The sequence below is a fragment of the Typopeltis vanoorti genome, chromosome 2 (assembly GCF_054136105.1).
Source record: "Typopeltis vanoorti isolate ZY-2024b chromosome 2, IOZ_Tvanoo_1.0, whole genome shotgun sequence".
In the NCBI taxonomy this organism is placed as follows: Eukaryota; Metazoa; Arthropoda; class Arachnida; order Uropygi; family Thelyphonidae; genus Typopeltis; species Typopeltis vanoorti.
Window position 1 is genome coordinate 117,405,491 of NC_143550.1, and position 14,467 is coordinate 117,419,957.

The window sequence follows — 14,467 nt, forward strand, 5'->3', positions numbered from 1 at the left end:
AGCCAGTCAAGATGCTGCATAGACGTCGTCGACAGCATATCCGTCAAGATAGAAACGAAACCTTTTAAAGATATAAATGGCTTTCCTTACGGGACTTTTCTGTCTCTCTTTTTTTAATGATAAGAACCGCCTGTTACTGATTATTTTGCGTAACTTCTTAATATCGATTTTTCCAGTTGACTGCGCTGCTCTCATGTTAAAACTTGCACGTTGCCAATTTTCTTAGAAGACGTAGAGTTGAAAGAGCTTAAATTGGGTTCAACGATATCTTTATTTCCTTTTGTTAGAATACACGATAGTTTATGAGGCTTCTCGATGGGTGAGTACCCTCCAATTTCTTACTTTACAGTAAAAGTGGAACACAGTTATTTGCGTTAAACTACCTCGAATATCGGGGGCTGTGATTCCCAAGTAAGCAATTATATTAAGCGCTTAAAGTTTGATAAAAGTTTTGCATTTATTTTTATTTTTATATTGTTGACTGTCGCTTGATTCATCATTAATTGAAGTAAGATAATTTTTAATTCAACAAAAATTACTTATTTAAATATAACTTCAATTCACTTCATGTGTTGAAGCAAAATAAATTATTTATTTATTTACTATCTATCTATCTATTTATTTATATCTTCATTTATTCTTTGAATTATTAAAGAATGTATCAAATGCCCATGGATTGAAGTCAGCAAAAGCTTTGCGAACCAAACCGACGATACCTTCTCTGTTACTAACCGCCAGATTTCTTCCTTTTCTTCTTCCCTTTTTCTATCATCTTTCTCACGCCTCAATACTAGGATCCGACAACTAAACGTTCTCATCTTGCATTAAGAAAGACAACAGCCACTAATGAGTGTGACTAACTTTCAAATAAAATTTTGTATTCTCTCAGACTACTTGCTACTAATATAGTTAATAATCATATTATTATATTACTACATGTAGGTATTCTCATGATACTTCCGAATTATAAACCTTTTACCATGATCAGGAATTTAGAAGGAATTATTAATATTAATAATCATATGAATACAAAATGCAAACAGGCTGCTGTTAAGATGTTGATAGAGTCTTTAGCAGAGAAGCTGAAACAGACTTCATGATGCACAATTTAAGTTTTACTCAGAATCCCGAGATGAGTAAAACTCAATGCGTTTCTAAGAATAATAGGTGTTGGATGATTGTGCAACACGTTTCTAAGGCTCGAAACTTCCAAAGACCTCTCTTGACCACATATTTTTATGAGAAAAGTCAACAAGAGGGCCCCCTTATTTCTCAAAACAAACGCATACCGATAGTTGCAGAAGAATATTATTATTATTACAGGCAACTCCAGGGAGTCATTAGACTCATCACCAAGAGGACCGAAACATAGCGGAGAAAAAGCTCTAAGGACATTCATAGGATATTGGATTGGCAGGAATTTCATGGACACTCTGTTTCATGGACACACCTACAAACGCATGATCACAGACGTTAATATGCAGTAAACGATTGTTGTGGAGCAGAATCTGGACTCTGAAGGGATCCATAAGCATTTCCTAGAGCGACGAATCTCACTATGCGCTTTCTTTTTTCCCTCAATAAAAGCTCTGAATCTGATTAAAGCTCTCAACAGAACTGCATTTTCAACTGTGAAACATGTTGGTTTAAGTGTATTAATGTTGAGCTGTCTACAAAACCTAGAGGCGTTTCATGTTATAATTGGAACGCTAGTTTTTGTAAGCAGCTCAATGATGAGGAGGAGATCATACAGAGGCATTCTAGATGACGCAACACTACCTGTGAATGTGTGAGGATTCAGTTTAAAGATTTGTGAGATGAAATGGAGAAGCGAGAAGCCTGTGAAAAATTATCCTCCGAAGGCATCTTTGTTAAATTCATTTTAAAAATATTGGATGCTGAATATTGAGTATTTTGCTAAATTATGTGACAAATTGGGAAATCAGTCCAAGCATACTCTGCTGCATTACTGCCTAATAAAGGATCGACGATATGTTAAAATTATATTAAAAGTAAAATTAAAAAACTTAAAGTTAAAAATTATATAAAAGTAAAAAAATTAATGAAAGTTAAAAGAAAAAAATTATATTATGTTAAAGTTAAAGTAAAATTATGGAGGCAGGGAGTGGCTTAAAAACGTCCCAGGTTTGGTCTCTTGAGTAGAGTTTCCGAAACAGGTAAAAACCCAAAATAAAATATAAAAAATAAAATTCCCTTTAAAAATATAAAAATCCCTAGCCCGCCGGCTATGTGAATGTATTATAAACTATAATTGTACATATATATATATATATATATATATATATATATATATATATATATATATATATATAAACCTTTCATAGTCAAACCTTTCGTAGGTGGAAGCCTTTCTCTCTCTCTCTCTAAAAAAAAAAAGAAAAAAAGAAAAAAGAAATATATATATATATATATATTTTTAAAGATAATAGTGTGTCACTAAAAAAAACAGAAATTCGAAAAATTACAAATTCACCCGCACTTATGGTTATTAGTTAAATTTTATTCGCTGTCACTTTCTGACAGTAGCCGCATTCTTTTGCATGAGACTCGTATTAAATCACATCCATCACTTGAAACACTTTGGCCCTCCTGTTCATAGTGCAATGGTGAAACATTTTCTTCAGTAAAAGTAACTAAATTAGCACTAATTTCCAATAAATCTGAAGGTTGATTTTTTTATCAAAACTCTGTAATTAATCGTTGAAATCCTGTTTTGACTAGATCTTTGTATAATTCTTCATATTGCACCATGCATGACTTCAATTCACGTTTAAACTGTTCAGCTCGTTCTGTATTTGTATCAGTAAAAAAATGTATCAGTAAAAAAATTTGTATCAGTAAAAAAATGACTTTGCAATTTTACCAGCCATTTGAAGCCCTTCTTTAATTAATCCTGTAAGTGAGTAGAATATCTTCATCATCATCACTTTTTTTCATCGAGATTCTCAAGGACAGCTTCTGTTATTTCGTCATTACTAACAACTTTGTCAACCATCAATTCTTCAACATCTGCAGACGAAAAAATCATCAAATCCTTCTCTGCCAACTGTACGTGCTAATCCGATTATATTGGGATATTCAGTTGCATGCAAGGGTACATGGTTTTTCTTTTTTACACATTCTGGCCAAGTAGCTTTCCAGCATGCATTTAAATTTGATGATTTTAATTCTGATAACGCCAACTTAGCAAGTTTGATGCAATCCAAAATAGAAAATTTCTTCCTCACATCAATAAATGTCAGTAAATTATCCTTATCCAGTTTATCCAAAATGTATTGAAATTTCTTCTTATTATGTAGTACGTTTTGAAGGTAGCGATCACACCCTGCTCTAGTGGTTATATTAAGGATGTTGTATTAAGTGGAGGGCAACAATATTCCACATTCGGATGTTCTAAAAAAGGAGGGACAGGCACATTGTCTATAATCTAAAATTTTATAGATTTTTTTCCATCAAATAGCGTTTAATTTTTGGAACAAAACATTGATGGAACCATTCATTAAAATTTTCTTTTGTAATCCAAATTTTTTTATTTGCCTTCCAGTACACTGGTAACGTGTTAAAATCCACACCTTTCATTGTCTATTGTTTTGGGCTCGATTAATGAGTAATGGTTTTAATATACGATCTCCTGAAGCATTGCTGCAAAATAACAGTCACACGATCCTTAGCTGCTTGAAAGCCACCAACAATTTTTTTTTGTGATTTCGCTATATAAGTTCCTTGTCATTTGTCTGCATTCTGTAGCGTAGGTTAATCCCTGGTATTTAAAACATGGACGGGGTTAAAAAAATTCAAATTTACCGTACTAGGAAATACCCTTTTTAACAGAACTGAATTCAAACAGAAATTTTAAAAATGAGCGCCATTTGAACCGTGTTTAAATCAAAATATAAAGTGTAAAAAGAGAATTAACTATATATACAGCAGGCATTAACTATATTTACTGCTTAAAAAGAAGACAACGGACACCAGATACCACAGGATGAGAAACAAACAGGCATGGCACCCACCTTGACAAGATATAGGACCTCCTTTCACTGCGATAACTGCAGCAATCCTACGGGGCGTTCTTTCCACTAGCGTACGATAGCGATCAATGGGAATTTTGGATTATTCTTCCTGTATACATGTAATGAGGGCCTGGACTGTTGTAGGGTTCTGGTGAAGTCAGCACGTCCCTTGACTGGCTGACTTCACCAGAAGCTCCAGTTCATTCCCACACATTCATGTTCAATAAGTTGAGATCAGGGCTCTGTGGAGGTCAGTCAAGTGTGCTGTCGTTCATGTCCACAAATAACGCAGTTACAGGGAAGACTTATGACGCCGTGCATTGTCATGCTGAAAGAGACAATAGTCAGTTCCGTACAAACGTCACAAAGTAGAAAGCATTGCATTACTTTGTCCGGAATGTTCAGATACCTCTCGGAGTTTAATGTTGGTGGCATCACAAACAGAGGTCCGAGTCCAAACCAGAAAAAACAGGACCATACCATCGCACCACTATTTCCGAATTTCACAGTTGGGGTTACGCACTCTAGTAAGAGACGGTCATTCGGTATTCCCAGTGACCGTCTCTTATATTCCCAGTGACTTACAACCGTCTATCTGCTCGGTAGAGGATATAACGTGATTCTCTGCTCCATAACCCAGACCTACAACGGTAGGTCTGGGTTATGGAGCGGCGAATAAAGCCTCTACAAGGCCCTGATAAGACCTCACTTACTATTGTTCGCAGGTCTGGTCTCTTGGTTTCCGTTGTGATTCTGATATATTGGAGAGAGTACAAAGAAGAGTGTTAAAAATTATATCAGGATTATGGAATACTGAGTATGAAGACATTGAGAATTTGTAGACTTCAGACACTAGCAGGCAGGAGAAAGAAGGGAGATATGATTGAGACTTACATAGTTTTGAAAGGGTCATAAAGGATTTCAATTAATGAAATTTTTCAATTTATGGAGGGTGGGGAAAGAACGAGCGGGCATCCTTGGAAGCTGAGAATGAAGGCCGATAAGAAGGGGACTAGATTTTTCTCTCATAGGGTGGTCCGTGATTGGAATGGATTGCTATTGGATGTTGTGTGAGTGCAAGCAGTGTGAATGAATTCAAGAAATAAGTATGATAGCGTGTGTGTGTGTCTCCCTGGAGGTCTCTCTCTTAATAATAATAATATTATAATTAATAATAATAACACAGCTTTTACTGTTTACACGACTAAAGACGACGCTATATGTTGGATTGGAATATGCATATTGCGGTCCTGCTATGGAAATCCATGTTGTGAGCCTCAGATCGGAATGATTTTGTGCAGATTCGTTTTCCATTTGATGTCCGGGACTAAAATCAACGCGTCGACCGACGAATGGTGGTATTTACATATCTTTCATAGCTCACCCTACGGTCATGTTCGGTTAGTGCAATGGGTCGTCCACTACGGAAAGCACTTGCAGTTGACTTTTTGCCCTCCCATCTCAGTATGATACTGATTGTTGACCTGGAAATTAGTCCATATTCAGTCCATTCTTTTTATTTAATTCCAGTCCAATTTCATGCAATTCAGTTCTTTCTAAAGTAATGGCGAACATTCATTAACACTCAACTTTTACACCACTTTGAATCCTCTCAACTAATAAACAGTCGTCAATATGGATGCACTCTCTCTCCCTCTCCCTCTCTCTCTCTCTCTCTCTTTCTCTCTCTCTCTCTCTCTTGCTCAACATATCAACAATCAACCAATGTTAACAAATTGCTTTGCTTTGCTTTGCTTTTTCACCTTTCTGCCATGTCCACTCTACTAATGTATATACGTTGAATAATCTCGTGCACGGGATTACCATAAAAAATAAATAAGTAAAGGTCGTAATTCATAACTTGAAAAGGAATATTTTTTGTTTTCTTACTTTCTTTATAATTGTGGTTTCTTATGTCCTCACTACAAACAGAGAGCGGTCTCTCTCTCTCTCTCTCTCTCTCTCTCTCTCTCTCTCTCTCTCTCTCTCTCTCTCTCTCTCTGTGTGTGTGTGTTCCAGTTCTTACCTCTCACTCTCGGATCGCCCTTCTATAGATATCTGTTCTTAATTTGTAAAGCTACCGGTCACGGTCAAGCCACTCTGAAAATCCTGGAATGTATTCAGTATAAAGAAACCGTGAGGTAATACTCTCCCCCCCTTCCTTATTTTATTTCACTCCATATTGCACAGATGGTTGGTTTCTGATGCATCGTGTTCCCGAATAGAAATTACTATGGAACTTGTTTGTTTCGCATTGACAACTATAGTATCATCATCTTCTTAATGCTATTCTTCATTCAACCCTCCTATCCATCTCTCCTACAGAATACTCTTGTTCCATCAGCATTTCTCAGAAATTACCACCAGTAGGTATTTCAGCTAAATATCGACAAAGTTCTTCGTATTCATTCTCATCTCGTCTTCCTTTTACCCTGCGGTGTCGAGGGTGTTTTTATTAATCATCGGACCTCAAACCGTTTACAGGATAAGGTAGTCAGCCCTACGCCCGGTGTATCCTATGTACGTTGCGTTGAGTTCTCAAGGCTGATTTGCCTGCTTTGCGGGATGAAAAACCCCAGGATAAACTGGGGAAAAAAACCTACTGTCCATGCCTAAAACCGGCTAACTGGGCTATGGCTGAGGAAAATCCTTCAGCTCCTTACGTCTCCGACGGAAATCGAACCTAGGACACTCCTTCCCCGGGCATATGGTTGCGAAGCGCACAGCCACTAGGTTAACCGCGCGGACGTATTCATCTTTAGCCAGTAAATTATGTACTGTTAGTTTATAACTATATCCTATTTCAGCTCTTTCAGTAACTATTTGAATTATATTCGGTATATTAACTGTCTCATTGGATATACTGCTACTAATACTGTATTGTGAATATTGTAAATATTCAATATGAATAGCGATCTGCCCTGCGACTATTGTTATGATGTGTGGGGGGAGGGGGGAACTATAGATTTTTTAATCAATTCTAGCTGGAAAAGTCAAATGCTGAAATCATATAGTTCAGTGCTTCCATCAAATATGATGCTCATTTTCATTATTTTCATTTATTTACATGTTATTTTCGGTTAAACGATATAATCTAAATTATATCATTTATAAATATATTTCTCTATTAATGGGTTTATTATTATTATTATTATTATTACTTATAATTTGCTTACGGTCTATAATTTTTGTTGTTTTTAGTTGCATTTCTTTTCCTCGGAGTAACGCGTAATTAGCTGCAAAAACGAACGCATTAGTATATGCAGGAAAGGAGCTTCGAATATTGCTCTATTCGAAGGATATTTCTAAAAATTCTATATCAGTGAAAATGGCTATGCACATATTAAACTGAGAAAGTTGAAAATGCATTTCACTGTAATGAATATACTTAGCTTAAGTAATCCGTTTAATCTGTTTAACAGATTATTCAGTTTATACATTATAAATTCGATACGACTAAAAATATCTGTTTTGCTAGTAATGAATAAACAAAGAAATGCAATTATTTTGAATTGGTGCAGTTCTTGATCACTGTATTATTTCGAACAAAGATCTGTACGACATCATAGAAATAAAATCGTATTGCATGTATATAACAATATGCAGGGGCGGCTTGTGCGCGGAACTGCAGCAATATGATACTGTAGTAAACACAGTGCTCTTTAGCGTCTCCAATTTTTCTCGATATATAAATATATTTATTAATTTATTTATATTTGCTTGTAATATTTAATTTTATCATATTGCTGCAGTTCCGCGCACAAGCCGCCCCTGCATATTGTTATATACCTATATCCTACAAACCTATACAATTCTCTTATTTTGTATAAAAAAATAATAAAAATCCATCTTATAGCACTTAAGAAGGCAAAAGGACGCTAGCAGCACTGTGTTTACCACAGTGTCATATTGCTACGCGCGCAAGAATATGCACATCATAGTGAGATACAAGCGATTAGCGTAATGCGGCACTGTCCGTCGCGTAGTTCCACTGTTGTTTATATGTAGTTTGCGCCAGTAGTAGAGTGTTCGTAGCTTATCGTGTTTACTCCGTCTCTTTAAATGTTTGCACATTACAATTAAAGACATAACATTTGTTATACTGTTTATTTTAGAACATTATTGGGATTATGATAATGGATTTTATTTTTAAGTAATTTTGAATTAGACTAAACTGTATAATTTCATCGATAATAAACAATATTGTTTCATGTTTATTTTTTTTTAATTTTTACCATAATTTGGATATAATATCAAAATTGCAGCACCACCCAATATTTCAAGCCACGAGCCGCCACTGACAATATGTTTAATTGCGTCTGTTATCGACAAATTAGCTTTAAGATGCTTACTGCTGACAGTACCGTTATGTTTAAAAATTCGTCTGCGAACCATGTAGAAGTTTGTTTTGACTGCTTAGTTTGGATTAGCATCCAGAAAGTCTGGACGGTTTCAGTTTGCTTTGCTGTTTCCTTTCATGTTTAGTGTCTGGAATAATTAGAAACATTTTATATGCAAAGCATATAATCATTTATTCGGAAAATTTACAAAATTAAATATTTTAATTAATAAATTGAATAAAGTTATTAATAATTCAGTCTAGGATTAACCACGTGCAATATTATTTTTATACTATTCATTTTAAATAGTATACAATTTAAAAACAGTGTAATAATTCATTTATTATAATTATAAAACACTTTAAATGTATAAGAGATATTAAAATAACCAAAATTAAATGGATATTTAATACCACATTATTTCTTAGCCGAATAAGAAATTCAAAGATAGGAAATCTAAGCTAAGAGTTTCATGCCGAATATAGAAAACTATATCAAGTTCGGCGAGACCAAGCGTAAGCCAACACCTAGTAGTGCAATGCTGGGTAACTCGTAGTAAAGGTGGAGTAAGCTCCAATCTTTAGTATTTTTCCCATAATGTAAAACACAGCTCCTAGGAGATGTATTATTGTTCTACATTATGAGAGAAGGTCACTACCCAGACCGACATATTCGGCATGAAACTCTTAGCTTAGATTTCCTATCTTTGAGTTTCTTATTCGGTTAAGAAATAATGTGGTATTCAATATTCACCTAATTTTGAATATTTTACTTCGCCGAAGTGAAGCATGTCGGCTCTTATTTCAGTATTAAAATAACTTTTATTGAATACAGCCTAAAGTGATGTTACTATATTTGTATTGTCTCAGCTTAGTTAAAGTCCTGTTTCTTTATATAACTGAAGGTCTATAATTGTTGGAATCTCTCATGGGATGTGGATGTTTGTAAAAGAATGCTATGCACAAGCTTACATAAAATTCAATGCACAAGCATTGAATTTTAAATTCAATGTTTGAATTTAAAAGACTTATTAAAAAAATAGTGCTTATAAGGTCATAAATTTAAATTCGGCACCTGAAAATTAGCTGGAATAACTTACATTATATATTATATTGGATCCAATAATCGTCTATGTTGTATCCAGGTTTTACTTTGAATGTAAAAATTTGTAAACGTAAAGTGATAGTGTTTAGTAATAGCGTATTAAGCAGGCGTTTTAAAGGTTGTTCACTGAAGTCTAGACATTAAAATTCTATTTTTGTATAACTAAAATCGATTAATCAATTTCTTGAGCAAAATAAAACCAAAAACGTATTTAAGTCTACTTATATTTACAGTAGATACTATCACGAAATACTGAACAGAGTATTTTATATCCAATATCCACGCCAATAGCATTAATAATATAAAAGCATAAAAATTCTAAATGTATGTTTTTCCACATTTTTGCACTAGACATGTCTACTGTAAATCTAACTTAGTTTACAGCGAAATTACATTAATGTTAGCCAGTCTTCTTTATCATAGCATGATACATTTACAGCGGAGTAAGCTATCCTATAAATCCTGAACCTATAAGCGTGCTTGTTAGAGCTACATTTTTAAGGTAGCATACCTTATAGTTATTTTCATTTTAGAAATAGGTTAGTCGCACACTAACTATTCTCTGCTTACCTTTCATTCATCCAAAATAAAACCTTGCAAGGATTTTCAACTTTTTAATAATCAGAAAAAATTCTCACCAACGAAAAGAGTCACAAATAGACTAAGTGGTGAATGCTTTTTTTTCTTTGATTTCCAGTGCTAGTGTTAAGAAAATTCTGGATTGTCATTAAGATCATATCCTTTTGGAGAATTGATATAGGTGCAAAAAGAAACAATAGTTATATTGTTTCTTTTCGTAGCGAACAATACTGAAAAAGAGACTTGGAAAATTAAATTGCATTACAAAGGATAACTCAATACAATCCATTATAAAAGTATGGTTTCGAAATGCAAAAATAAGAAAAATGTGTTCTACGTGGGTAGAGTCCATGCCTAAGCGAATTAATTAACTTATTATGAACAGAGGAGCAAATAAATTATTAGGTAAATTTGGAGTTTAATTTTTGTACCTATTTTCTTGCGAAATTAAAATTTTTCCTTAAAATGTGACTGTTCTGATTAATTTGTTCGCTTCTATATATATATATATATCCTCCTCCTCCGTTCACGTATATTAGGCCTCGTGGCTGAATGAACAGCATGGGTTTACTATGGGAAAAGTCACGTTTGAGCAACTTGCTCACATTCTATAATAATATTACCATTGAGTTAGATAAGGAGAATGGATACACCATGATACCGTTGAATTTTGCTAAGGCTTTTGACCGAATACAACTTGGAAAACCTGTTACACAAATTGGAGAACATGGGATTGGATTATAAAATATTGGTGTGCATAAGAGGATGGATGACTGACCGATAGCAAAAAGGTATACGAGAGTATGAGTCTGTAAGATTTAAGGTAACCAGTGGTGTACCACAAATATTACCAATTGGTGGATTGTTATTAAATCTCTACATTTATGATATTGTGAATAATTTAACAGGAGACATACAGCTATTTATTGATGATGCAAAAATTGGCAGGATAATCAGGAATGTGTCTGATATGCAGCACTCGAAAAATCATATGAATAGGCTGGAATTCTGGACATGTGAAATGGTTGTCACTTCAATGTTAGTAAATGTAAAATCACGCACTTTGGTTTGATGAGTTATTCAATCTCATATTATATTGGTGGTGATTATTCTAGAAGAAACTGTTCGGGCTAGGGATCTTTGTGTTTTAGATGATAGGAAGTTGAATTTCAAGAACCATGCAACAAAGACTGTGAAGGATAATTGCAATGATGAAACTAACTTTGCCATATAAAGATAATTAAGTCATTTTGCCTCTTTACAACGCCATAATAAGACCTTATTTGAACTACTATGTGCAGGTCTAGTCTCCTGGTTCCATGGTAATTCTGATACATTGCAGAGAGTGCAGAGGAGATTTTTAAAATGACGTCAGGATTGTGTAATCCTGATTATGAAGAAAGATTGAGAATTTGTGGATTGCAGACTCCAGCAAACAGAAGAAAGATAGGCGATGTGATTGAGACTTCAAATATCTGAAAGAGTCATACAGGATTTCAGTAGATGGAATTTTTTATTTTATATAGGGTGGGGGGAAAATGAGAGGGCATCTTTGTAAATTAAGAATGAATACCTAGTCATACATGAATTCATACTAGGTACGGCAGTTAGTGTAGGTAGTATGTGGCCTCTCATCTCTCGATGATTCCCTGTTTCCCTGAAGGTCTGTCTTTTTTTTTTTTTTTTTTTTTGATCTGTTAAAATATTTACACGTACAATAAACATCTTGAGTGACATTGCAACTTATAGTTTTACAGAATTCAGCATAGAGTGCTACATTTTCTACATTGGATTTCAATTAAAATTTTTAAAGATACTTTTTGCCTCTGTATTATGTATTTACAATACATGTTCTTCTAATATTTACAATAAAGATTATACAGAATTTTTGAATATAGAATATACATAATAATAATAATAATAATTTATTTATTTATTTTATTTATTTATTGTTTTTTTGTGTCAGATAAATTGCATACATAGATGCTGTAATAATTATATATATATAATATTTATAACACATTATAATTGTGAATAACAGATACTTGCAAGTTAATAATTTTCTTCCTCGAAGCTTAGCAGAGCTTATCTAAGGAAGATAATAGATGATAGATGGTGGTGGTTTCTTGGTTATGTTCCTATACTGGTCACAAGCCAGGTGTTGTTTTTACTGTTTGTTGGTACGTGCTTGGAAGACTTCAACTGCTATTACAGCTTAAACTTTTTTTGTGCAGATAGGGTTGGATTTAGACATGGCATGTTTGTTTCTTTGTGTTCTTGTAGTGATGGTTTTTTGAGAGGGCTTTGTCATAGGTTTGTGTGTGTGTGTGTGTGTGCGTGGGGGGGGGGGGGGAGAGAGAAAGAGGAATTGCTCTAATTTTCATTCTCGCTATAATATTTATATAGCGCCTCTTTCAGCTCTCTGTATGTTCCTAGGTTTCTGTTGTCGAACGGCAGTTTGTTTATCATGTCAGGTACATAGAAGTTTCGGGTGGCTTTGCCGTAGTTATTGTTGTACTTATATGTTATGTAGTTTGTTGACTGTGGTCTTGTTATTTGATATGTTGTTCTGGTTACTCTATATGTTCGGCTGTAGTAATGTTTTAACATGACTGTGTAGTGGCATAAGTGTTTCACCTTAAATATTTTGTGTTTTGTCCGTGCTTCCTGCATAAGAGTGGGTTGTTCCCAGAATATCAGTTTTACCATTTTATCTTGCAACCATTGTAGCCTGTTGAGTCTGTAGTCTGCGCAGAATGCGTATGATGTGATTGCATATCTTAAAATGTTTTCACATAATGCTTTATAGATTAGTATTTTTATGTGAGTTGGGGCAATGTCTTTTAATCTGTATAGTTTGCTTGCTATTATCCTAAGCTTGGTTATGTAGGTAATTTGTATGGCTATTCCAACTTTGATCAGCATCGAAGTGAAGTCCGAGATAGGTGTTGTTTTCACCTGTCTGTTGGTTGTGATTTTAGGTTCTGCGCTATGCGTATAGGAGGATGAATGGCGGATAGTGAGATATTTAGTTTCCATGGGCAGGGTTTGTGGGTTTTTGAATACCATTAGCTTTGTTTTTCCAGGGTTTATATATATTCCCGTTTTCGGTTAACCAGTTAGTGATTTGATTGATGTCGTGTTGCATATTTGTGTAAGCGATATTTGCATTGTTGTGAATGGATACTATGTCCGTGTCATCTGCGTACTGGAAGATTTTACTTTTTAGGGAGAGTTGGCTTATGTCGTGTGTGTATGTGTTAAATAGAATGGGAGATAGGACAGCTCCTTGTGGTACTTCACAGGTTACATGTACCTCTTTGCTGTATGCTGATCCTATACGTGTGATGTACTTTCTGTTTTTCGTGTATGCTTTAAACCACTGGAGTAGACGACCTCCAGTTCCGATATGGGTTAGTTTCGTTAACAAGGTTTTGTGTGTTAGTGTGTCAAATGCTTTTGTTAGGTTAATGAATACCAATAATGTTATTCTGTTTTTATCCAATGCAGCATTTATTAGATCTGTGAAATCTTCCAGGAGTGTTGCTGCTCCTTTATTTTTTTGAAAGCCATACTGTGTTTTGGGTATGATTTGAAGTTTTTCAACGTATGTGGAGAGTTTCTGATGTACAATGCGCTCCATGATTTGGTTGATTAGAGACAGCGTGGCGATGGGTCTGTAATTACTTATAATGTTTCTTTTTCCCTGTTTGTGTATGGGTGTAATTAATGCAGTCTTCAGTGTTTCAGGTATGTGTCCCGTTTCGAAGATTTTATTTAACAGTTTTTGTATAACTGGAAGTAGGTTGGTTGAGTATTTCTTGATGTCTTTTGGTCTGATTCCGTCTATCCCCGGGCCTTTGTTAGGGTTAATTTGTTGAATTGCCAGTGTTAGTTCTTCTTTTGTTAGTGTGGGAAACCACATCGACTGGGTTGCTCGTAGACCTAGTGGAGAATGTTCGTTTGTGTGAGGAAAGGTTGTTTCTTGTAGCTTTTGGACAGAGTTCACGAAATGCTGATTAAAGTTGTTTGCCAACTGTTTGAGGGATTTGGGGTCGTAGGCAAAGCTGTGTTTTATTGTTTCTGAGGCAGTGGTTCTGTGTATATTGTCCAGAATTTCATTAATCAGGTGCCAGGTTTGCTTTATGTCATTCTGAGCTGTTGTTAATTTGTTGCTGTAATAGTTTCTTTTTTGCCATTCTAATCTATGTTGTTAGGAGATGAGATTCTTTTGTATTCAGCTTTTAAAGCGATATTGTTCGGCGATTTCTTAAGTTGTTTCCATAGGGCATCTTTTCTTTGTATGTCTGTTAGTATGTTGTCTGTTATCCATGGATTTTGTTTCGTTTGGGGGCATATTTTTATTTTTGTTAATGCTTTGTTATATATTTTGTTAAATGCAAGTTGAAG